This window comes from Podarcis gaigeae (genome assembly GCF_964106915.1).
Source record: "Podarcis gaigeae genome assembly, chromosome: 9".
NCBI lineage: Eukaryota > Metazoa > Chordata > Lepidosauria > Squamata > Lacertidae > Podarcis > Podarcis gaigeae.
In genome coordinates this window covers 46,165,006-46,191,262 of record NC_139685.1, presented here as the reverse complement: position 1 = coordinate 46,191,262, position 26,257 = coordinate 46,165,006, and the positions used below count along the sequence as shown (strand labels likewise).

General features: G+C 41.0%; 1 long non-coding RNA gene across 1 annotated transcript in view; it reads right to left on the bottom strand.

Annotated features, from left to right (window-relative positions):
* The window catches only part of LOC310852601, a 235,323-nt gene extending 211,162 nt beyond the window's left edge, over window positions 1-24,161 (bottom strand). Inside the window, exon 1 of the long non-coding RNA XR_014568308.1 lies at window positions 24,068-24,161. This is a non-coding gene — a long non-coding RNA (uncharacterized lncRNA). The remainder of the gene's footprint in view (window positions 1-24,067) is intronic.
* Window positions 24,162-26,257: the final 2,096 nt, after the last annotated feature.

Genomic DNA, 26,257 nt, shown 5'->3' with positions numbered 1-26,257 from the left:
CTCGGGTTAAGAACTTTGCTTCAGGATGAGAACAGAAATTGTGCTCCGGTGGCGCGGCAGCAGCGGGAGGCCCCGTTAGCTAAAGAGGTGCTTCAGGTTAAGAACAGTTTCAGGTTAAGAACGGACCTCCGGAACGAATTAAGTTCTTAACCCAAGGTACCACTGTACTTGCATGATTTCTGTGCTCAGTGCTTGTTCATTGATAATAAGTGTTAAGACACGTAGCCTTAAATTTAAAGGAGTTCAGGAGCCAGTGAAGTATAGTCCATACCAGGACCTCAGAGACCAGCATTCAAATTCTTATTGAGTCATGAAGCTCACTGGGTGACCTTGGGTGAGTCACTCTCTTCTAGTCTTACCTACGTCATTGAGTTGTTGCAAAGATAACCTGGAGAGTTGCAGAAACTATGTATTCTACTTTGAGCAACCTGGATGAAAGGTGGGATAGAAATGCAATAATAAAACATGAAGCTAAACAGTAAACATGAAATAAAAAATGCAAAGCAACGTATCTGCCCTATTCAAATATGCTCTTTATGATCCATTGGTAAAAAGAATGTGAAATTTGCCAAAAAGATCTTTACATTGCATTGTGGGTTTCATAGGTTTAAGCATGCATAAACGGTTTGCCATTCTCCTGCAGCTTGGGAAGTTAAAGATGCTTTGATGACCAGCTCTCAACAAGGTACTTTTCACAGTGGCAGATGCGGTGGCGGGGGGGGGGGGGGGAGCTCAGAGAAGAGAAAGAGCAAAGGCATTCTAGTGTCGAAGGGGGAAAATGTATCTGCCCTATTCTAATATGCTCTTTATGATAATAGCAAAAAATAACCTTAGCGCATAGCATATCTTGGTGATTAATGATAGGGTCATTAATTAAATCTCATCCATCAGATATTCATTAGTCTCTAGGTAAGGCAGTTCAATCACTGTGATTACTAAGATTTAATACTATAAATAAATACAGTACATTTCTTATCAGCTATTTTAGCAACCTTGATAATATAATGACTTGTAGAGCTCTTTTTCTTCGCTGATTAATTTAAGTAGTTTTTAAATTAATATGATTTTATTTCCTAACATTATGCTTACCAAAGGGAAAAAAGGTTTTTGTCTTCAGTGCTTGTTACAAAAAAAAAAAAAAAATAACCCCAATGCATCTGAGTTTGACTTCTATAGAAAAGGGCAATATTACATTTTTAATTATTGTGGAAGCACAAGTGTATTTTTGCTCTTATACACCAGATAAGGATATTGTGGTATTGTAATGCTGAGGAGTTCAGACCATATTTTTCAATGTGTGCTGGCGTTCACTCAGGGGAGGAGGAAGGGGGTGCGGTGGGTGCAGACCGTCCCAGGTGTCACCACTGAGGGCGGTGACAAAATGCCGGGTGGCACTCACTGAGGGGCCTGCAGCACGCCCGAGCCACATGTCTCTCCCAAGCGCATGCAGTCTCTGCGCTATGCAAACAGCAGGCTCGCCCCGCTGCCCCGCCCCCCAGCTGTAGGGTGGCTGAGTGGGAGGAGGCAGGCAGACTCTGGAGGCTCCACAGTGCGCCACACCCCTATGGGTGGCTTGCCCTGCCCCTGGGCATGCCGCCTCAGCGGCTTCCTCCACCAGGTTCTGGGGTCGTTCTAGTTCAGGTCTCCCAGAAATACTCTTAGAGGCTGGGCCCTAAGACAGCTGAGAAGATAGATTTCTGGTGGGCTTTTTAGCATGCCTAATGTTTGGTTTAGTTTGTTATACAGTGGTACCTCCAGCTATGAACTTAATTCATTCTGGAGGTCCGTTCTTAAGCTGAAACTGTTCTTATACTGAGACACTTTTTCACTAATGGGGTTTCCTGCTGCGCACGCACCTATGAACACACTGCACTATTCCTTTACCAATTTACGAGAAACCTGTGTGTTTCTGGGCACAGTTCACAGTGTTATAAGCAGTGCATTCACCCACATGACTTTGCTTGTGCATGGAAATTGGTGTCAGAGGCCCTACTTGATGGTCTACCAAGAAGATGTTAGACCAATTATTCTAGTGTGATTCACACCTCAGGAGGTGGTGGACTCTTCAATAGAGGTTTTTAAGCAGAGATTGGAGGACCATCTGTCATGGATGCTTTAGCTGAGATTCATACATTGAAGGAGGTTGGAAGGGGTCCTTGAGAACTCTGTAGTTCTGTGATTCTATAATAGCAAATCTGGGTTTCCTTTGCAGAATATATGAAAAATAGCCATAGGAAATACATAGGAAGTAGGTATATGATTTGTTTCTTTCTCACCCCAGGCTATATTGAGAAGGAAGATTTGATGGATGGAGGGAGGGAGGGAGGGAGGGAGGGAGGGAAAATTCTCATGGGAGGGAGGGCAAATTCTCAGCTGCAGGACTGGAACAACAGTGGGTCAGTTTAGATGCTTTTGTGTTCCATCAACATAAATATAAACCCATGATTATGACTATTCCTATATTATATAGATTAAGTATCAAACAAAATAGTTTGAAACAAGCAAAATAGTGTTTGACTCTCATTCTTTCTGATTTTTTTTTTTTAATACAACAACAAGAGCCTCATTCTAATTATGCATTCTCTGCTCCTGCCTCATCTCATGGCAATGAGCTTTTCAATCTAATTGTATGTATTTTGTGGATAATTTTCCCATTTGTGTTTTGATTTGACCATCTTGCAAATTCATTTCCTTTTGTCCTTGTGTTATCAGATGAGGCAGGCTTGGAGCTGGTGTCCTTCCTATCCGTTCCACATATTGTTGCATAAATAACTATGCCGCTTCTAATTTGTCTGATTGTTAAGGTCAACATTTGCAAACTTTCCAGTCCCTGTGAAGATGTGAATTTTGCCATGCCTTTAATCATGCTGAAATCACTTTCAATTCTCCAGCCCCTCTTGAGAAGGTGACTAATATTATACATTACATACCAGATAAGACAGAACCTCTGATAAACATTATGATGCCATTATATATTATTCTCCATCCTAATGCTATTTTGTTATAAAGCTGCCCAATAATAATGGGGATTTTTATTGAAATGACTACATTTCTATGGAGAAACTCTTATATTTCATATAATAAAAACAAATACATATGTGAAGTATAGAAAGTTTACCTCCTCCTCCCCCCCCATGCTGTTTTAATGAAAATTAAGAATTTGCTTTCTAAAAACCTTGAATAGTTAATTTATCGCCCTTCTAGCTCAAATAGTAAGCATGGCCATTTCGTGGCTTTTCTGTGCTTTTTCTAATCACTGTTCTAATGATTTAACATTCCCTCTTCACCTTGCTGGTGGGTACAACTAAGGAGGAGGGTCAGGCAACAAGTTTTTTTTCCCTGGACCTCAGGGCCTGTCAGTCTCAAAACCTTAAATGAAAGGATCTGTCAATCTTGGTTCTCTCAGTCTCTGGTTTTCCAAATCTCAAACAGTTTTCCACATTTCTGCAGCAATTTCTTTTTAATCCTTATGAGAATTCTTCAGCATTTTACTCCATAGCTTGCCAAGTTGCTGACTGAAAAATGGGTGTATTATTTTGTCAGTATTATGTACTATTGCTGCTGTTGTTTATTTCATTTATTTATATACCACTTGACGCAGGTGGCAGTGGGGGATAAAGCCTCAGCGCCTAGGACTTGCCGATCAAAAGGTCGGCGGTTCGAATCCCTGCGGCGGGGTGCGCTCCCGCTGCTCGGTCCCAGTGCCTGCCAACCTAGCAGTTCGAAAGCACCTCCGGGTGCAAGTAGATAAATAGGGACCGCTTACCAGCGGGAAGGTAAACGGCGCTTCCGTGTGCGGCTCTGGCTCGCCAGAGCAGCGATGTCACGCTGGCCACGTGACCCGGAAGTGTCTCCGGACAGCGCTGGCCCCTGGCCTCTTAAGTGAGATGGGCGCACAACCCCAGAGTCTGTCAAGACTGGCCCGTACGGGCAGGGGTACCTTTACCTTTACCTTTACCTATATGCCAAAATGGCTTCTAAGTGTTTGGCTGCTTGTGAATTTCTGGGGTGAATTTAAGGTCCTTGTTCTTACTTAAAAAAAGGTAAATGAGTTGCACCTTTGCAATGTAAGGGCTTCCTTCTTCCACATGCACCTTCCTGTGTGCACTGGAGGCCTTGCTCCATGTGTTCCTACTAGCTGATTTGAGTGGCTGTGTACTAGGTGCTTGGCCTTTTCCAAAGGGGCACCACCAACATTATGGAATTATCTGTCCATAGAGAGGCTCATTTACCCCCAACAGTATATGTAAATCCTGAATCTTTAAGCAAGCCTTCGGGTTAGTTTATTTTTATTGCTTCTTCTTTTTTATTATTCTTTTTTTATTTAGTTGATGATAACTTTTAAAGATTCTCTGAGTTTTTCTGTGTGTCTGTGTGTGAGTGAGAGAGATAGTGTGAGTGAGTTTTCTCTCTCTCTCACACACACACACACACAAACAAATGCTTTGGCTCTGCAATATTGTGATGTTTTAGTGTTTTTGATGTTAGCCACTTTGAATTAATGTACATGAAAAAGTAGTATAAATGAAATAAGAGTGCCTGCATTGCTCCTTCTACTAATAGCATTGTAGTCTTTGAATAATAGCGGAAGTAACGATAATAGATACTTAAATACAATATGCAACGTTAATGAACTACATGCTAGGCTTTTTGTGTGAGATTATGTTGATGATGAAAATGAAGATGATGATGATGTTGATTTTTTTAAAAAAAGAAACTTAACATCACATTACAGACCATTGTTGTTTGTTTTGTTTGTCACACTTGAAGCTGTAGGACAGGGATGAAGAACCTGTCCTGGCCATAGGGCAAGAGCTTTATCCCCTGAACTTCTGGCGAGCCCAAGTTGACTGTAAGCAGGCCATCCCACTTGTCAATCATCTTTCATCACAGTAATAGAGCTGATGCTTCACTTTGAATGCTTCTCAGCCCTGTCTCAGCTTCTTCATCTGGCTGCTTCTTCAGCTTCAGATTCTTGACCATACCTTTCTCCCATTCCAGTGCTGCTGTTTTGCTAACTTCAGACAGAACCCTTTAATCAATCAAAAGTTACACAAAATGAGATATTGCCATTCCAACATCTCATCCCCCCCCCTTTCAACTAAGAAGCAGTGAGTTCAAATGAAGTGTCTGCTAAAGGACCTACCACAGCCTGACCTTTTCTAAATTCCACTGTCCCCTATAAAAAATAATGGGCTCTAATGTCAACTGACATAATGGAAAACCTTGCAAGGCACATAATCACCTCAACTGTATCAGCCTAACTGTTTCTTGGATGATTGCCAACCGAAAACCACCTGTGCAGTCTATCTTCACGGCCTCTTTTAGAAATCACAGTGTTAACTCTTTACCCTCATTTCGTTCACAAACCAGTTTTCATAACAAAACAACATTATTACATATCAATTTCTGTTATACTTTTGTAAATTTAACTTTCTTTTGCTACTGTTTCTCCAAGGTTCTCTTCTTGAGGATTGTGACAGTGATTTCCTTTGAGCATTCCTGTTCCACTGCCCTCAGCCATGAAGCTGTAAGTATAGGGTTGAGGAACCTTGTTGAGCCTGAAGCCAACATTTCTTCCAAGTACCACAAACCATTTGCAGCAGAGGCAGATTTAGGGCAGGGTGACCAGTTCCCCCTCACAAAACACCAAGTCGAGGGGGTATCTTCCTGCCTCCTTCCCAAAGCCTAGTGCTTGCCTAGCTTTGTGAAGGAGATGGGAGGGCTCCAGAACCCTGCCTGAGCCCTCAGGCTTCCTTCTGAAAGCCTGTTGCCTCACATATCCAGCTTTAGGAAAGTGGTGCCCAATGAAACCTTTCATGGAAGTAAATGAGAATGATGAGGGAACCTCTCCCTCTCCCATCCCACAGCAAGCCCCTTTGTTCTCTCTTAATGGCCCATCACCTCAAGAGAAAGCTAGCCTGGGTTAGCTTTTAACACTTGCTAGATCCAGAAATTAGAGTAGTCTGGCACCCATTTTCACACTCAAGTCTGGATTGAATTCAAACACTTTCTGAATCCTGAGATTATAGGAGTCTGGCACCCACAAATTTATAATAAAATTGTCTTTCTAAGCAATAAGCTGACTTCCCAAAATTTCTAAAATGTTTTGCAGAGATTTTAGATCCTTAGTTCTTTCCTAATTCTTTATAAGGCAGCATCCAAACCTGTATTTTGACCTAGTTCTTTATGTCTATTGGAGTCATTCCTCAGTAATTTAAATAAAATTGCAAACAGAGTTGAAAATAGTGGATTTTTGTACTCCCATTCTAAGAACAGCAGAGCAAATACGGCAGATAACTTGCATTGCATTAGATATTCTAACGCACAGTGCCCTGTAAGAGGCTTGCAGATGTCACAACAATCTCATCATATTGTCAATGAAAGTCTGTTGAGACCATATTCTACAATGTCATGATCAAATGAAACAATGTCAGAACAAGCCTCAGAGACCTGCTCTTACTGCAGGAAATTACTGTGACAAAATTACTTTAGTAAAATTCTATGAGAGTGGTCGTAAACAAACAGAACATCTTCATGCACCATTCAATGGTACACGGTCAGTGCATACATAAAACATTTAAACTCTGACTACAAAACTAGAAGAAATCAGGGAAACAGCAGAATTCTTTAATCTCCCGTTGTTGTAAAATGCAACAGCACACAGTTTTCCTGGGTGGATTTATGTAGCAGAATGTAGCAAAACCAAATGTGCATTGGCAGGGGGACATCAACAAATATCAGTCATGGGTTACCCATGTCTATTTTGTCTCTGCTACTTTACTTCATTTCTTTCCCTTTAGCCCTGTCCACTGCCATCACGTTCCACTTCTGTCTCAACTTCCCAGAATTAAAAAAATAATATTTGGTTGGGCTGCTGCTGTTTGTTATAATAGTCGTGAATCGTTAACACTATTGTATTACACTTTTGTGTCAGAACAGCATGGTATCAAAGGCTTTAAATAAATAAATATCTGCTGGTTTCCCCCCAGTTGTGGCATTCCTATTTCCCACTCTAAGGTCATGTTGAAGCACAGTAATCCAACCTTATGGATCTTGCTGCCTCAGGAGACATACAGGGCAATGACATGGTTTTTATTTAACTGCCAGGTTAGAAACATTTTTATTCAGAAAGGCTTTTTACTGCTGGATGTTTTTTTGTTCCCAATGGAATATGCATGTCTGCTGCTCTTGGCTTTTATCTGGTTGTGTTTTTATGTTTCTGTTCATTGTTGGAAGCTGATTTACTACAGTGTCAATATACACTACTCTGTGTGTGTGTGTGTGTGTGTGTGTGTACAGTGGTACCTCAATGTGTGTGTATACAGTGGTTACATACGCTTCAGGTTACAGACTCCACTAACCCAGAAATAGTGCTTCAGGTTAAGAACTTTGCTTCAGGATGAGAACAGAAATCGTGCTCCGGCGGCACGGCAGCAGCATGAGGCCCCCATTAGCTAAAGTGGTGCTTCAGGTTAAGAACAGTTTCAGGTTAAATACGGACCTCCAGAATGAATTAAGTACTTAACCTGAGGTACCACTGTACACACACATGCATACCCTCCAATTCATTGAAGCAAAAAACCAGGATGCACTTCCACACGAGTCATGCACATTTTGGGGCACCACACACTTTTTCGGGATGAGATCACAGCAAGAAAACATGCAAGATCATGGCACCCCAAATGGCCACCGTGCTCTCACATGAAAAAACAGGATGCCCTGGTGGTGGGGTATGTGTATGAAAACACACACACAAACACTCATGCATCTGCATGCACACACGCATGCGTACACACACACACACACACACACACACACGCTTAGGAATATAGGAAGTTGCTTTACCAGGTCATTGGTCCATTGAGCTCTGTATTATACTGACAATACAGACAGGGAAAATTGTTATTCCTAGCTGGAGATGTTGGGGAATGAACCTGGAATCTTTTGCATGCAAAGCAGATTTCCTACTGCTGAGCTACAACCCTTCCCCAAACTTCAGGAGAATTTTCTGCACAAATTATGTGATTTAACAGGGTACTAGTTGAACAATTACCAGGTTTCCCTGCCACTACATGTGAAATAAAAAGAGAAAGGCAACTCCATTCAAAACGGTGATTTGCAGGTGTATACCTTAATCACATGATTTAAGGTTAAACACTAATGTGAAAGAACAGATAACATGAACAGTTAACCCAGCTAGAACCTTGAACAACTCCTTCTAGCTTTGGTATACCTCAATGAAAATTTCCATTGTTAAACTCTTCATTATTAAAAATGGTAAACACTTTTATATTGTAACCTATATTGGAATCAATTATGAATTGGCTAGAAAGCAAATAAATGAATGCTAAGATCTAGATTTCAAGTCCCAGGGCTACAACCACAGGTAGGGGGGTTCTGGACTCTTCAGGGATGCCCTATCTGCTTCATTTTCTGCATTCAGGAGGGGGGTCAGTAAGTTTGTGCTCTGGTTCTCTTATCTGTTGTGATGGTGTGTATAGATAGAGTATTCTGCCCAGTATTTCACACAAAAGTAATTAAATATTGGACTACCTGTGTATATGTTTGGCCTACACGGATTCCTCACCTTCTCTAAGGGCCTTCAAAGCTGATGTCTGCACACAGGTCTCCATTTTTTCTTGCTAGAGGTTACATTTGTGGACCTCCACAGTTGCTGTGGACTTACAGGTACACTGGGAACTCATTTAGCCCACTGTATTTAAGTCTTAACTTTGGAAATTCTTTTCCTTTTTCAAACTTTTGTCTTGGGCGATATTAGCAACGTTTGAAGGTCATTTTTTGCCATATATTTTCCACAGGCTGTTCTCTAGCACTCAAGTTTCTGAGTTCATTACTTTTCACCCGTAGGCTCATGTCCATCAGAAAGGCTGCCATCGAAGACACAGAGAGCTCTAACAAGATATTCTAAACCAGTCAGCTAAGAAGTGTGTGCCAAGTAGTCCTGCTGAAGATTACTGAAGGGCAAAACAATAGGGCCGCAAAAACAATTAGATGGAATTACATAAGGAAAAATTATGAATCTTACAGTCTATCCAAATTGTGAAACAAACAATAAAATCAAAGACTTCCCTTTAGAATCTAGTGTCATATCTGCTCAAATGCATTATAGCTGTGGTTTACATTTGCTGTCACAGTTTTTAAAAGGCAAATACGATCCCGGTTTATAGTTGATTGGTGCATTGCCATCCAGTAGCTGGGAGCACTTTTATGCATCCTTCCTAGAGCTGTGTGTACTCTATGATAATTACAATTCTAAAGAAAGGCAATCCAAATTATGAACTGGAAAAGTTACCATCTATATCAATTAAGCATACTATGGAAATTTGCTTGACTTCTCATATTGTGCACAATCCATTCTGGAGTGCTCACAATTTCCATGCCCCCCTCCCCTCTTTCTGATGCTAGTATTTAGCTTCTACCTATTTCACAAGGAAATATGAAGTGCTCTGAATTTCTGCCTGCAATCACTGGCAATCTTAGACCAAACTACATGTGGCCTTAAAGTATAGCAGTAAGAATGCCAATGGAAACTATCTTCGGGGACAATAGCAGCTTTAAATCAGACCATAGCATGTGAAGAATGAGTTAAAATCAGGGCTTGGAAACCATTTTGATGCCAGCGGCTGCATTCCTTCCAGACCAACCTTTCAGGAGTCACCTACTACTGGTGGTCAGGGACAGAGGCAAATGTGGGCAGAGAAACAAATGGAAGTTTTATCTTTATACAGTTGGTTAGCCTCTGCATACTCTCAGCATAGCCCTCTCTATCCTCCAGGCATGCAAAATGCATTATAAATTTCAGGGACACATTCCAGCAAGGCAAAAACACTCAAAGAGGGTCTGTGGCCTGGGAGAGTTGCAGACAGAGAAGCGTAAGGGGTCCCTGGACTTGAGGTTCTACATCCAGAGTTAAAGACATTCTCCCCATGTACTTCAATCCTGATCCTGCTTGCCCCATTCCACACAAATACTAGAAAGGATACAAAGCTTCCCTGTTAAATGTTTCCATGCGTGTCACATCACATGTTATTTTGAACCTCATTCAAGGAACCCACAGGTTTTTAAGATCATACTATCAATTATGGGACCGCAGGTGGCGCTGTGGGTTAAACCACAGTGCCTAGGACTTGCTGATCGAAAGGTCGGCGGTTCGAATCCCCGTGTGACGGGGTGAGCTCCCGTCGTTCGGTCCCAGCTCCTGCCCACCTAGCAGTTTGAAAGCACTCCTAAGTGCAAGTAGATAAATAGGGACCACTTTCTAGCGGGAAGGTAAATGGCGTTTCCGTGTGTGGCGCTGGTGCTGGCTCGCCAGATGCAGCTTCGTCACGCTGGCTACATGACCCGGAAGTGTCTTCGGACAGCGCTGGCTCCCAGCCTCTTGAGCGAGATGAGCGTGCAACCCTAGAGTCGGTCATGACTGGCCCGTACAGGCAGGGGTACCTTTACCTTTACTATCAATTATGGGTAAGGGGTTCAGATAACATCCTCACACATGAAAAGTAAGCATGGTGGGGCTCACAGTGCTGTGTGCATCTATCCATGCCAGTACAGTCCACAGATGTGGCTGGCATATAAACAACTTCTATACATGTGCTGATGAGCGCACATAGACTATCTTCCATGCCAGCCAAGCAGCTGAATGGCAGGAGCATAGCTACTGCATGCCTTAGTGATGGAGGTGGTACTAGATCACACAACCCCACTCACATATTCAACTCATAGGGATAGGGTAGTTTCACAGCCATTATAGCTAAGAATGTGTTTCTAATAAAGTGGACACTGAGATTCTAAGTGAGCTGGATTACCAGCCCAATACCACACCCTGCAAAGCCATACTTTTTTTTAACCTTGCAACATAATTATGGCATACAGTCTTCTCTTCAAACTACTCCAAACAGCTAAAAATTATATTTCTGTTCATTGGGCTTACCATCCATAGCTCCACCATTTTAGCCTTTTCAGCTATTCATCAAAGTGAATTCGCATAGAGAAAAAGCAATATTGCAGTGACAGGCTCTACCCCAAGCTATTTTATTAGGAATCTGTGGCGAGTCTTTGTAGGGCTCCTGACTGCACACACAAAGATCTCCCTGGATACACCTGTTCGCATACATGCACATGTGTATACAGCAATCCAGATGTTCCTATGAGCTTACCTATGTTGTGAGTGATGCCTGTCACTGTAATGCCACTCCTTATGGGCATTAATTTCCCTACATTGTCCTACCTCTTATGGGTGATTTCCCTCATCTAATATTGCTACAGTGATTTTGAAATTCATGTTTATTTCCTTGTGTGGTATTTATGGCAGCTCTTGAAGCAGAAGCGAAGAAACAACAAAAGATTAAAAGGAAACAGAGCAACAATGAAGGCTTTCTCCCTTACAATGAAGCATGTGGTAACTGTCAACAACTACTAGTCTCAAACATTTCCGGCAGGTCACAGTCAATGTAGTCAGAGAATGACAAGCAAATTGAACAACATTGTTTAATCTTCAAGCATTTTTTAAAACACCAACACCTTGATCCCATCCGAGTTTAAAAGGACTGGCAATCATAAGAACAATAGTTTCACTTGGAAATTTGGTAAATTGGGAACCCGTGGGAAATTAAAAATAAATAAGGAACAGTACCATATGATTCATATTTCACATGCTTGTACAATCTAACCACTGAAGAGCAATAGCTAAAGCATGTGCTACAGGACCATTTTTTTAGGGATTTTGGTTCCAATCCATATACCACATACCTTTTGAGGTGTGCAATTGAAATATATAATACTATGTCAATGCTGCTCCACAGTTTATGATTTCATTCCAGCTGCATCCATCAGTCAGACTGTAACTAAATACAGCTGAAATATCATAATTTGGTTGGCATAATCTAGTGGGGAGAAGATTAGCAGTTCTGCTCTCTGTCATAATCTTCTCTGCATTGTGAACAATCTTTAAAGAAGACTTGCACTGCTGCCTTTACTTTTAGGTTGATGATTGGATAACATGTGCTATGTAATCAGATGTATGCTTAATCAAAAGTCATTAGGTTCAGTAGGACATTCACTAAGATAAGCATGCATATGATTACAGCCTTGATGAGGGACACCATTAAGTTCCTTGTGTGGCAGGAGCAAGACAGAAGAGTTCATTTTCTTCTGGATGAAAATGCACTGGAAACACATGTAATTGTAATATTTATTTTATTACTTACTTCTAACTCTTTGCAAGAGGCCATGTGCATTTGTTCTATTGTATTTAACACACTTGACACTCAAAGCATGTTTAAAGTACATTTCCCCCTCAAATAATTTGGGTGGGCACTGGAGTTTGATAAGGATTGCTGGGAACCATGATTCTGTGAGTGGAGAAACAACAGTGCTCAAAATTCACTGAGGGGGGAAATGTGCTTTGAATGTGCTTTAAAGGTTGCAGACATAAAGCCGAACATATTGGTATCAAATAAGACTCTTAGCAGCAGGCAGCAGATTGACTATTCCTGTATCAGATTCCCAAAGAGAGCCCACTATACCCAAATGCACTTCAGCTTCAGCCAAAACGCTGTTCTTCATCTCTCTCAGTCCCCAAATCCCAAACTGCCAAACTATCTCCAAATTATTCCTCTCTCATTTTCTCTGCCAGGAGAGGGTCGAATTTCCAAACTTGGATGGATTTAGAGTATTAGAAAATTTAATGATACCCCTTTTTTTAATGATACCCGTTTAATAAAATGTGGTCATTCAGTGTCTCTAACACAAAGGTTCTGAAAAACAGCAACATGATGGGAATGTAGAAACTCTTAGATGCCAGTTACTAAATTATCTAGCAAAACTTCTCCTTGCCTTAAGCCACAATTTCATATCTTCTCTCTTCAATATTCAAAATGGTGGCAAGAGGTGGCACCACAATATACAATCCCTTTCTCTGAGGGAAGCAAAGCTATAAAGGTTTCATTATTAAGTTTACTAGATACACCTCCATGTCCTGAAGAAAACCTGAAAATCAGTCACACTGGTGGCAAAACCAGAGATGATAGTAGGAGATCCATGATTATCCAATATTATCCTGTATTTTTAAATGAATAGACACTGTGGGAGAGGCTCTATATAGGTCGCATTTGCCTCACACAGTTTTCTAGTAGAAATCACCCACCCATGCATATGATCATGGACACATTGCTAGGTGGCAGGTAAATATTAAGGCACCTACTCCAAGTTTCCCAGTGCCCAAGTATGGATCTCATTTGAGTCCTTCACAACTGCTTTCCTCATTTCCCCCTTTCTTTATTCCTTGCAGATCTGAGCATATTTTTTCTCTCATCACCTGGCCTTCAGCAATGCCAGTTAGTAGGTTTGCAGTTCTGTTGGTATGGTTCTTTCTACTTGTTGGGCTCAGTATGTCTTAAAAGAGCTGCACTCTTTGTATTTTGCCTAAAATAGCATATTAGCTTGAAGCAAAAATAGGGCTTATACAATTCTACCCTCAAAAAAATTAAAAAAATGAATTTATGCAACTTTATAACTCCTGAACAGATTTGTTCCTTGAAATACTATCAGGCTATGATCAATGACTTCTCCTAAACTCCTGTTCAGTCACAGTTGTATAACCCATGGTTATATTGTGTGCATTACGGCTCAGCTGGAGTGGGTGAGTATTTCACATGCTAGGAAAGAAGTGGGTGTGGCAGTTTCTCTCACCAATGGCTAAAATGTAAAAAAAGGAGGAAAAAAGGAATACTGACACTGACAGATTTGGAAGTGCGATAAAGTTATAATAATTGTAGACTGTCCTTCAACAAAAGTTCTCAAGGGGTTTCAACAATTGGCAAAAAAACCCAAAACATTTATAGAAAGAGACAGCATTAACTACGTCAAATAAGAAACAAAGAATACTCTCACTCACTAATTAGCAGATACACTTTACCCTCCCTTTACCCTCCTCACACTACCCCAAAGTTAGGCCAGCTGTGGGTGGGTCCTGCATCAAGGGACCATCAAGGGATGCTCTGGCATCGCTTTGCTCCCTTCAGGGGGGAGCAGCAGCAGTGCAAAGTAGGAAGGTGGTAGCAAAAGTTTTACTTGATCTGCAGTTGGCCTGGCTACGGCTCCTCTCCTGCTGATGGAGGTTGGGGTGCAGGATGGAGGCATGGCACAAATTGACTTGGGAAGCAACTCCTTGATCAATTTATAAAGGGCCTGCAATTGTCACCACAAAGAGTGACTATCTAGTCTTTGACACTAGCATTGCCCAGCTTTTTGCAGAGAACGGCAATTTAGGCATCAATGTGATGATTTCAATATGTTGAAATCACAATCTGACATTTTCAGGCCAGGGTCTGCAGGCAGCCCTTAAGCCACCGCCAGCTTTTGAGTCTCTTCCATCCCATTCCAGGTGGCGTTGCTCAGAAGTGATAGCTGCCAAGCAGCAGGGTCAGAGAAGAAGCAGTGGCAGGAGAAGCAGCAGCATCAATGGCTTCTCTCAGACAATGGGTGCTATCAGAGCCTCAGGATCAGTGTCTCCCATTGGGCAGCAGAAAACCCTTGTGGGCTGTGGAATATCAGACCACTGACCTCCTGCTACTTTCAGAGAGCCCTCAACTTGATGCCTCCAACTGTGTCTCTGGTTTGCTTGTGGAGTCAGATGTTGTGACATTAATCCTTTAAACATGGGGAACGATATGCCACTGATGGAAACCTCCCCCCCCCACCTTGTTAAATTAATGCACACTACATTAATGAAAACCAAAATTAATGCATAATAAAATTAGTCTACTCACTGGTTGCAAATCTGACTAGTTGACAATAAATTGAAAAACAGCCAAGGGCCTAGAAGCATTCTGTCTTTGTTTTCAGAATGAGAATATTTTTAGAAGATGCCATCATGTTGAAATTATACTTATTGCTTCAGCAATTAACACTACTTTTAAACATTTACTCAGAAATATCCATAATGCTCAAATGATGCCAAATATATACAAAGCTTTCCAATACAGAGTTTTAAGGACAGGTACTTTAAAATCTCATCAATTTCAGGGAAAATGAAGCATGTGTTGGTTTGTACCTAAAGAACATGAAGCATTTTTTTATTATTATGTATACAATTTGTATTTTCAGGGTTGCTCAAATGTAGGAAACATCAATATGTGGTGTATACCTAGATGAGTAATGCCTGATGGAAAGAATCCTTGTGTCTTTTTTTTCCCTTGGGATTTTCAGAATGTTAAATGAATGCAGTTCTGTGGGATAAAAGTGTTCAGTAGGTCTGAAGTAAGACGCTGTCAGGCGGCTTAATTTGCAGTTATAATTTGTCCTAATGAGAAGTCCATAAGAGAGAGAGCAAATCTTTTCATGCATTTATATATTTCTATGTTTACTTGCTTACTTTCAAGCATCTACAAAGAAGCCCTGCAAACATGGCAGTAATATTTTCCTTGTATTTGCAGGCACTAAGGTATATTTCAGATGGAGGCGAGGAGCTGCTCTAAATGTTCCCTTTTTAAAAAAGGGGGGGTGTCCCACTGAACAGGGTGTGGTAGTAAATGGTTGTATTGAAATTATTTCAAGGATGTCAGAACATAAGAAGAGTTATTGCAGTAACCTCCTAGATGTGTCTCCCTGCTTATTTAACTTATATGCAGAACTCGTCATGTGAAAGGCTGAGCTGGATGAATCCCAGGCTGGAATTAAGATTGCTGGAAGAAATATCAACAACCTCAGATATGCAGATGACACAACCTTGATGGCAGAAAGTGCGGAGGAATTAAAGAACCTTTTAATGAGGGTGAAAGAGGAGAGCGCAAAATATGGCCTGAAGCTCAACATAAAAAAAACGAAGATCATGGCCACTGGGCCCATCACCTCCTGGCAAATAGAAGGGGAAGAAATGGAGGCAGTGAGAGATTTTACTTTCTTGGGCTCCATGATCACTGCAGATGGTGACAGCAGTCACAAAATTAAAAGACGCCTGCTCCTTGGGAGAAAGGCGATGGCAAACCTAGACAGTATCTTAAAAAGCAGAGACATCACCTTGCCAACAAAGGTCCGTATAGTTAAAGCCATGGTTTTCCCAGTAGTGATGTATGGAAGTGAGAGCTGGACCATAAAGAAGGCTGATCACCAAAGAATTGATGCTTTTGAATTATGGTGCTGGAGGAGACTCTTGAGAGTCCCATGGACTGCAAGAAGATCAAACCTATCCATTCTTCAGGAAATCAGCCCTGAGTGCTCATTGGAAGGACAGATCCTGAAGCTGAGACTCCAATACTTTGGCCACCTCATGAGAAGAGAAGACTCCCTGGAAAAGACCCTGATGTTGGGAAAGATGGAGGGCACAAGGAGAAGGGGACGACAGAGGATGAGATGGTTGGACAGTGTTCTCGAAGCTACAAACATGAGCCTGACCAAACTGCGGGAGGCAGTGGAAGACAGGAGTGCCTGGCGTGCTCTGCTCCATGGGGTCACGAAGAGTCGGACACGACTAAACGACTAAACAACAAACAACCTAGATGTGTACAGCAAGCCTATAAGCAGGGCATGAGAACAATAGTGCTGTTGCAATTCCCAACAACTGGAATTCAGAGAAATACTGCCCCTGTCCCTTAAGAACATTTTATTGGAGGGAAGGTAACATCACTGCCAAAGATGGTGGAATGATCAGCTAGTTTTGACCCTACATCTTCCCTATCAGCTATTATAAGCCTCTAAAAGCTAAAGGATATCAAGCAAGCATGCTAGAAACCACACTGCAATTCCTACCAGGAGTTAGAGAAAGACCCACTTGGAGTTTATACTCTCTCCTTTCTTCAAAGGAGGGATATATTAAACAAAATCAAGGCAAAAATTATTTGACTCTAATGAGAAATGGATTTAAATTATTTTGTACTATGTTACATACAAAGGAGAACTTGAATCTAGACTCAGTTCAACAATATATAGAAATAAATATACCTAAGAAAATCACAGATGAACAAAAACAATATTTAGTGACACCAGTAGCACTGGAGGATTTAACTAAAGTAATTAAGAAACTCAAACCACACAAAGCACTAGGCCTAGATTGTCTACCACAATATCTTTTATAAAAATTCATCAGAAACCTTATTGTCCCACATGCAAATAGTGTTTAATAGTGTATTGATTGGCAGGACAGGGCCTAAATCATGTAAATGATTTGGTGTGATAGCGGAACCAGGTACAGACCCAGAGAATCCAGAATCAAATAGGCTTATCTCTTTAACAGGACAAGATGAGGGGGGAAATGTGTTGCATATGGGCAGAAATATTAGCAAATATGTTACCAAGCATGATCTACATTGATGAAGCAAGATTTTTTTATATATAAATAGACATATTACAGACCCTGTAGGCAAAATGCTGAATGTAGTGCACTACGGAAACGACTCAGGGGCACCGATGCCCTTCAACATCTTTGGCCTTAATTGTAAATTCAAACAGAAAGACCAAAACTTTAGACAAAAAGAAAAAGCATGGTTTGATAAAAGTAGCCTTGCTTCACTGTTCCTGAAAAGCAGCAGGATCGTGCCACATCCCATCCCATTCCCAAGTTTATATCTGAGTCTTTTATTCAGTACCACTCATATTTCTATTTTCACAACACAATTTTTATTGGTGGGGGAGAATCATAATAGGTTGTAATGTTTAATCTTAAATTATGTCTACCTTACAAATAAAGTTAATACCTTTAGTGTTTCACATGAGCAGAAACGGTGTCAGATCAATTTTGTCCCTTATGATTTCAGTCTTTTGACAGCAAAATTATTACAAACTGCCTAGAGGCATACCTTTCCCTTTAATAACATGCTGAAAATTCAAACCTTCAAGTGTAGTTATTGTTTGGTGATATTGCAGGAGAGAAGTGGCATATACTTATTAAATTGTCAGAACATTAAAAGTGCATAAATCATAACAAATATTGTAGCACATTATACATGAGCCAAAGTTTACCATTTGCAGGAGAGCTTGAGGGAGATTGGGGTGGGGGGGAGAGAATACTGTAGATGGAAGTGTCAATGAGGCAAGTAGCACCTTAAAGACCAACTAAGTCAGTTCTTGGTATGAGCTTTCGTGTGCATGCACACTTCTTCAGATACACTCACTTCTTCTGTGTATCTGAAGAAGTGTGCATGCACACGAAAGCTCATGCCAAGAACTGACTTAGTTGGTCTTTAAGGTGCTACTGGAAGGAATTTTGTTTTGTTTTGACTATGGCAGACCAACACGGCTACCTATCTGTAAATGAGGCAAGTGACAACTGTCAGTACATACAAGCATCCAGGAAATAAAAAGAGCAGCAACACAAAAGAAATGAAGGAGATATATTGTGATCAAGTAAAATATGTAATTTCAAAACACAACTGAAAAAGCAAATGAATAAGAGGGAGTTGTACTTTTGTCTGTAGTGTAGTAAGATGTTTTTTTTCTACTCATGAACAAAAAGCTAAGAAAATGCTATCTAGTCTAGTCATGTTCCACCTAGTGCATATGCATGTGTGTGTTTGTGTGAAAATTAGAGTCTCATAATACTAGAATGTATTATGCATATTTCTTGTCTGTCACTTTCACAGTTGTTAATTTCTCAGCATGTTACATCTCATTTCACTACATTGTAGATTGTGCATGTTTTAAAGAAATGCATATCAACATGCATGCAACATGTGTAATGTATGTAAAGCGCCACAAAAATACATTCCTCTACTCCCGAGCCTGTGGCTAATTGAACAATCTATGGTCTTTTAGATTGTGTGTGGCGGTATTGTTTTGTTTGTTACTTTGTATTTCTATGTTTTATATTGTAAACTACCCTGTGGTTCTTGGATGAAGGGCAGTATAGAAATATAAAGAATAAATAAATAAATCTGAGGGCTGCCTTCTTCAAAGTTTTAGATGATAGATAGATAGATAGATAGATAGATAGATAGATAGATAGATAGATAGATGATAGATAGATAGATAGATAGATGATAGATAGATAGATAGATGATAGATAGATAGATATAGATAGATAGAGGAGTGTTTTTGGTACAAAGTGAGGTTGTAATATAGATTATTTTGCATGCCACTCTGGGAGTCTTCAGAATGGAGAGCGGTATGCACCTATAAATACACAAAGAAATAAAGGAAAGTAATTATCATCCATTAGGGCAGTAGGCATTATGTTGGGGGCATAGCTATGAGGAATAAATCAGGCTTATATCAATTATATTGTATCCTTTTGTTACTCTCTTGGAGCTCTACAAAATTATTATTTTTAAATCTAGGTTTTCAGACAGATAAGTAACAAGATAAGTAATAAGACAGAAGATGACAAACAAGCAGTAAAAAGTAGATGCTGGTGAATAAAATTTTGCAAAAATAAAACAGCGGGTGGCAATCTGTGTAAGTTAAGCAGAGCTCTTTGGAGAAAGGGCAGATAAAAGCAAGTAAGTTTGGTTGACCTTTCATACTCTCCTCATGTTTCCACATTACTCATAAGTCAAATTTAAATTAGTGGGCAAAGTCATAGCCTGTTTCCTCTGTGATGACCCCCCCCCCTTCCCCAGCCCTTCACTAAAATGACACTTGCTACACTTTCTTCCTCAGTGCAGGATCTAATGGCGCCTGACAAAGAACACAGTCTTGTTTGACAGAAATAGGCAGATTCCACATGATGGAAGGGAACAGAATGTAGATTCCCTTATCCCTTCCCAGCAGTCTCGAGCTTATCTTTCCATCCGCCCTGTTACAGGCTTGCCATACAACAGGAAAACTCCTGACATGTCCTGGTTTTGGGATGTAAAAATGGCGCTGAGAAGAATTTTGCCAAATCAGCAAAATGTCAGGGACGTATGGCAATGTGATGTAAAAAGCAGTGGAAACAGCTCCAAAAGCTTAAAATCCCTATTTTGAGGGGAGTTATCCCTAAAAAAAACCTCAACAGTTTTGTTGGGTTTCTGAAATCACAATTTGTCAGGAATTTCACTTTTTGAAATATGCAAACCTACATTACTTCAAGCTACTCCACCTTGCCTCATTATTTTGGGGCACATTCCAAGATTTATAAGCCACTGGAAGAAATCTGGAAGCTTGCAGTTTTTCACCAGCCTCACCTTTCCCCAGCCAAAGCTCACTGACTCTAATTGCCAATCAAGCTACTCTAAGTAACCAGCTGGTCTAGTAGCTTTGACCCCCCCACCCCTTCCAACAGTATTCTCCTGTGATAATATTTCCCAAAAATTCATCCAGTTGCAATAGGCTGCTAAATTCAAATGATTTTATTTTACTACAGTGACTGATAACCTGAAAAGGACAGAAGGAAAATAAGAAGGCAGGGAATAGAAACTGGTTTTATACTCTTTTTTTACTTGCATAGCAATTTGACAAATAGCTTGAAATGGTTCAACAGTGACTTGGCAGAAGGAAAGACCAGTTCAAATCAATTTGCCCATAACCCTAGGTTTGGGAATGGCAACAAAAAAATGACCCCATGAATGTATAACACTCCTCCATACTAAGTGTAATTGGAATATGAAGTGAGTATCAGTGGGAGCGAAGACAGCAAAATGTCACTTGGGTGAAGCAAAATACGTGCATTAGCCTGCCTGAAATATGAGTAGAAATTACTCTTCTTCAAGTGTTGAAATATTGGACTGTAGATTATTTCTAATAGCTAAACCTGTGGGTGAAAAAATTGTAATTGTTCCATTCCTTCCCCTTTTTATACATGACTTAGCATGGAATTGTCCTTTTCTTAAAAAAATATAGTTTTTCTGCATGGATACATGCTGACATAATAGGAGGGTTGAAGCAAGTAAAGATTTCTGAAATTCAGGCATGGGAAAATATCACTATTATCTCACCCAAGTGCTGGTCACATGCTTATTATCTGAAATCTAGAGGACAAAGGGGCCTCAGTCAATAGAATACCCACTGTCCACTTGTTTGTTAGAGTATTTTACAGCAGTTTAGGAAAATAACTCCTATTGTCTATTATATCTGACATGAAACACAGAGATACAGTCAATTGTCAAGTCATCTATTAGGAGAGGGAAGGAATATAGCAGCTGTCAGACAGTGTGCTTCCTTGTTATGGGTATGGGACACAAGTTAGTTTGGATGGTGCCTAATAATTCAAGGGTGGGACTCCACACACACTTAAGTACTCCTCCCCATGCTCTTCAATGCAGAGGAGATTTTTTTTTCTACTGAAGGCAGAGCAGATGTGATGCTTCGCATGCAACTGTCATGAAAAACAACATAGGTATTTCTGTCAAAAATTACAGTGGCGGTTAGGAATCTCTAGTCCTTGGGCCTAATTAGGACACCAGGGGTCCTAATTGTGACCTCAATACCATTTTCCTCAAACCAGACCTGCCCGCCCAACACCAAACATCTTATGTGGAGATTCCCCACCCCCTAGTGCACTATACTTCTTCTTAAGCATCTCCTCTCAGTGCCTGTTGATGGGTTTGGAGAGAGAGCCTCTTTGAAGTCTGTTTGCTATCATTGTATTTGAATCCCATTTGCCCAGGAAGGCGAAGAATTCAACACCAAGCTATTGTTTTGGACAGCATCTCTAAATCAAACATTCCCTTGTAGGAAGAAAAGCTCCACCTGCTTTTTCAGCAAAACTCCCAGAGCTGCAAACAAACACTGAATTGGCATAGAGGCATTGTATAGGACATTAACACAGCCACATAAGCATTCCTCAGGAAAATGGTGGAGCTACAAATAACATGAAGCTGCCACTGAAAACATCAGTACCATGTCTTTTTCTCCTTTCTTCCCTGTACTATTCGGGGATGCTCAGCACATAATCACAGTAGGATTTTCCCAACCCAAGTCTATTCCATAGGATGGAATTTATAGGCAGCACTTACAGAGCAACCCTTACTTACTTACGGAGCAACCCTAGACCTCATCAAGTATGTGGGGAGATGAGTCACAAGTTACTGTTTTCAGTAGGAGCACTCTATAGTTTTTAACATCTGTATTTCTCTTTGGGAATGGTGAAAAGCTGTGCCAGGCCAGGTGTACAGTTAATTAGCATCTCAAATGCAACAGTAAGACACACAGGATGTAGTTTATGGATGTAATTAGAAGTAGTTTTTAGTACTCGGAAGTGTAATCTGGAGAAGTTTTGCATGCAGGTATATTTAGATACAGTAATTGTGTAATTAGTACAAATTAAATGATTAATTTGTAAGATTTTTCTCCTCTGAGGAGTAGAAAATATTTTAGAATTTTAGAAGACTGAAGTTTGAATGTCAGAATAAGTCTCCTCTTATTTGTTAGTGCAGATAACTCAGCATCAAAATTTAAACACAATGCTTCCCCCCGTTAAAGCCCTAGGTCTTCCTTATCCTGTTTTTAGCACTTCTGGGTCAATCATTTCATAAAAGTAATGATGTGATATTATTTAACTTAATGAAAAGCTGTGTTTTAGAGTTTATTTTTTAAAAAGATTAAATCAATGCCCTGACATTAGAAACAATTTACAATTGCATAGATATAACCGAATGATGCCTAAAACCCACAGACACCATATTCTCTGCAAAAACTCATAATTTTTATACTGTCCAAGCTTCAAACATAGTTTACAGAGTGACAGGACTAATAAAAAGGGAAGTATAATAAAAAGGGAAGTATGATTCTTTGATTAATCAACATTAAAACTTCTAATCAACTAAAAGAAAATTTCAATTAATAGAGCAAAGGGGTGAGCAATAATTCTTTTTTCAAGAAACCATCAGTGCTTCCTGAATTTCTCCCCAATTTGTTACCACCTCTAAACATCATCAAACTAGCTCAAACACAGCACCTGCAATACGATTGTGATTAGGCACTAGTATACAATTATTCCAAATGTTTGATAGGTTTATAATATGAGCCTTAAGCTGTTTTCCATATCTGATCTCCATTGCATATTTCTTTGGGGAAAATTATTAGACTTATTTCCATAGTGCATATGACTGCACTAGCCATCCATGGTTCAATAGAGTACATTTCTAAAGTAGTGGTAGTTAGATGAATCACACCTAGATGATCAGCAAAGTCTCAAGGGTGAACTAGATTTAACTGAACAGCTGCAAGACCCGGAAAAGTGTTTGCTAGCATTTCTCAGTAGCTCTGTCTTCCACTGAGAATAAATGAGAAGTGCTATCCCCAACAGTTCGTCATTTCCCCTGCAACTTCATCAAAGAACTAATCCATCCTGAATCGATATTTCTTCCAAGCTTCCCAGTCTCTCAGCATATGATTCTTAGTAGATTTCATTTTGCAGCCTAAGGATTTGTCTGAGAACACCCAGTTGTTCACAAGTGATTGAGAATAGATGGGATGAAGCTTCCTCTGATGAGAGCTAGCTTGGGAAAACCTTGGAAATCTTATGAGAAAGCTTCATTCTTCCCAGCAATGAGATGCATCATCAGTAATGGCACATCAATGGAGTTAGATTTTTTACACAGGTTTGCAAAAGCTATTAACTAAAGCAGGGTTTGCTGACATAATGCCCACCATGTGCTGTTGGACTCCAACTCCCAACAGCCTCTGCCTGCATGGACAGTGGTCAAGGATGATAGGAGAAGGAGTTCAATCACATCATGTTGTCAACCTTTGACCCAAATCATAATGATTTTTTAAATTTATTTCTTTGAAATCCAGTATAGGAAAGATAGTTTTTATGCTGTGAGCTTCCCTGAGACCTACAGTTGAAGGGTGGTAAGCACATTTAATAATAAATAAATAAATGAAATTGATGATAGGTCAAACTTTGGGTTTCACTACTGATGAACATTTTGGTCACATGTAGTTAGAACAACAATATTTCTTAATTAGCAATAATATATAAAGTTCTCTTCCTCTAATATGCATTAATCATTTCATGTAAGGAAGTCCGGGCCTGTACATATAAGCAGAATGAGGCAATGTGTCATGAACTGGCAGAACACTTGAGAAAGGGGAAGAGGATCCTGTTGAGGGGTGTAGTCATGACTGGTACAAACTGGGATAAGCTGAAGCAGGAGAAGGGGAGGCTGGGGACTTAGGAGGTACTTACAGGACACCAGAGGATGTTACAGGGGCAGCCAGCAGTTCAAGGGAGCCAGGGAAGGTGGACAAATCACCAGAACCAGAGGTGTCCCCATATCCGCAGACATGGCAGGCTCTGAGGAATCGGGAACAGCATGAAGTGCATTCCAAGAGACTGAAGCAGGCAAGGAAACACAGCCTAGCTAACTAGTGGACCAGGTGGAAATCATGTGGCTTGTTAGGTCTGGAAGGAGGTTTGTGGTAACTCAGCTGGATTAATCTCAGGGCAGATGAGGATCAGAGGCTTCGTCAAATGGAGAGGCACAGCTGCTCAGCTGGAGCAAACTCAGCTGCAGCAATCAAGACTGGGAAAGATACAAGGGAAGCAAGGCAGAGACTCAGGGTCTGATCAACTTTTTCTGTTGACAGACTGCATAATGTCTGCTTCATGAATGCTATTGCACTGCTACTTAGGGACTTACCCCAGGTTTTCTGATTCTGGGTCTTCTGTGGTGGTGAGAACTTGGCTTTTCGGCTTGACTTCAAACTTGGCTCATTGTATTGGACTTGGTCTGGTATTCAACCTTTTGGATTGTCTGACTCTCTAGTGTTACTCTTAGGACTGTGTGTACCAGTGGAACTTATGCCTGGGTATGCCAGGGGTCAGGAGACAATAGAATCCTGAGATAGTAAACATGTGTCATTTTTTAACATCCTTTCAGGTTAATAAAATGGAATAAAAATCCTGAAAATAAAACAAAACTAAAAATGCACTTCAGACAGAAAGGCTCAGTGCATGTCCTATTATGCAAGTTCCCCTTCCAGGCACAATGAGCTTGAGGTCTCTGGGGCTGGGGTGCTGGAAGCAGCAATAATGACATGACAACATCTTAGGTTGAAATTGGCCCCAACTTCATTGATTACTGATGTTGGTAGGCTTTGGAATAGGCACTGGATATGTTTCATAAATCAACCAGTCCAAATGCTGACTGATTATCTCTTCAGGGCCAATTGTGGATCAAAGATCACTGTATGGACAATCCCACCAAGATACCGCTTGGAGAATTCTATGGCCTGTTAGCCCCCATCTGGGCATTCAGATGGAAAACTTTCCCCTGGACCCCTTTACTGGGGTAGCCTGATACATTGATTGAGGAAGGGGATAGGTTTCTTCCCACTCCTTCTGTTTAGACAAAGGATCCAGCACAATGCCCTTTTCCGCCAGTAAGTTGTGACAGTTGGCAAAGTTATAAGGTAGACAGATCACAGAACTGGCCCAATTTGTCTGCAGGTGAATTCCTCCCTGGCCCTGAATATGGTGACTGACTAAATCCACAGCAAGCTTAGGCACATGTGCTGCCCACTTACCTTCAGGCAGGGCCAAAACCTACTGGGTGGGATGTCTGTTGCTGACTGTGCTATTTGAAGAAAGTGCAGGTGGTTAAGATGAAGTGTAGGTGGACCTGAGTGAAGCCTAGGTCCACCTCATAAGTCCTGCTCTCCAGATTTGCTGTGATTGGCCTATTTCACTTCAAATCTTGAGGGGCTGGGAGCTGGGGGCACTGTCCTACAGTGGTTCCGCTCCTTCCTCCTGGGCCGTGTTCAGAAAGTGGTGGTGGGGGATGAGTGTTCAGACCCCTGGGCTCTCACTTGTGGGGTGCCTCAGGGTTCTGTCCTCTCCCCCATGCTATTCAACATTTACATGCAGCCGCTGGGAGAGATCATCAGGAGGTTTGGGCTGGGTGTTCATCAGTATGCGGATGATACCCAGCTCTACCTCTCTTTTAAATCAGAACCAGTGAGGGCAGTGAAGGTCCTGTGTGAGTGTCTGGAGGCGGTTGGAGGATGGATGGCAGCTAACAGATTGAGGTTGAATCCTGACAAGACAGAAGTACTGTTTCTGGGGGACAGGAGGCGGGCAGGTGTGGAGGATTCCCTGGTCCTGAATGGAGTAACTGTGCCCCTGAAGGACCAGGTGCGCAGCCTGGGAGTCATTTTGGACTCACAGCTGTCCATGGAGGCACAGGTCAAATCTGTGTCCAGGGCAGCTGTTTACCAGCTCCATCTGGTACGTAGGCTGAGACCCTATCTGCCTGCGGACTGTCTCGCCAGAGTGGTGCATGCTCTGGTTATCTCCCGCTTGGACTACTGCAATGCACTCTACGTGGGGATACCTTTGAAGGTGACTCGGAAACTACAACTAATCCAGAATGTGGCA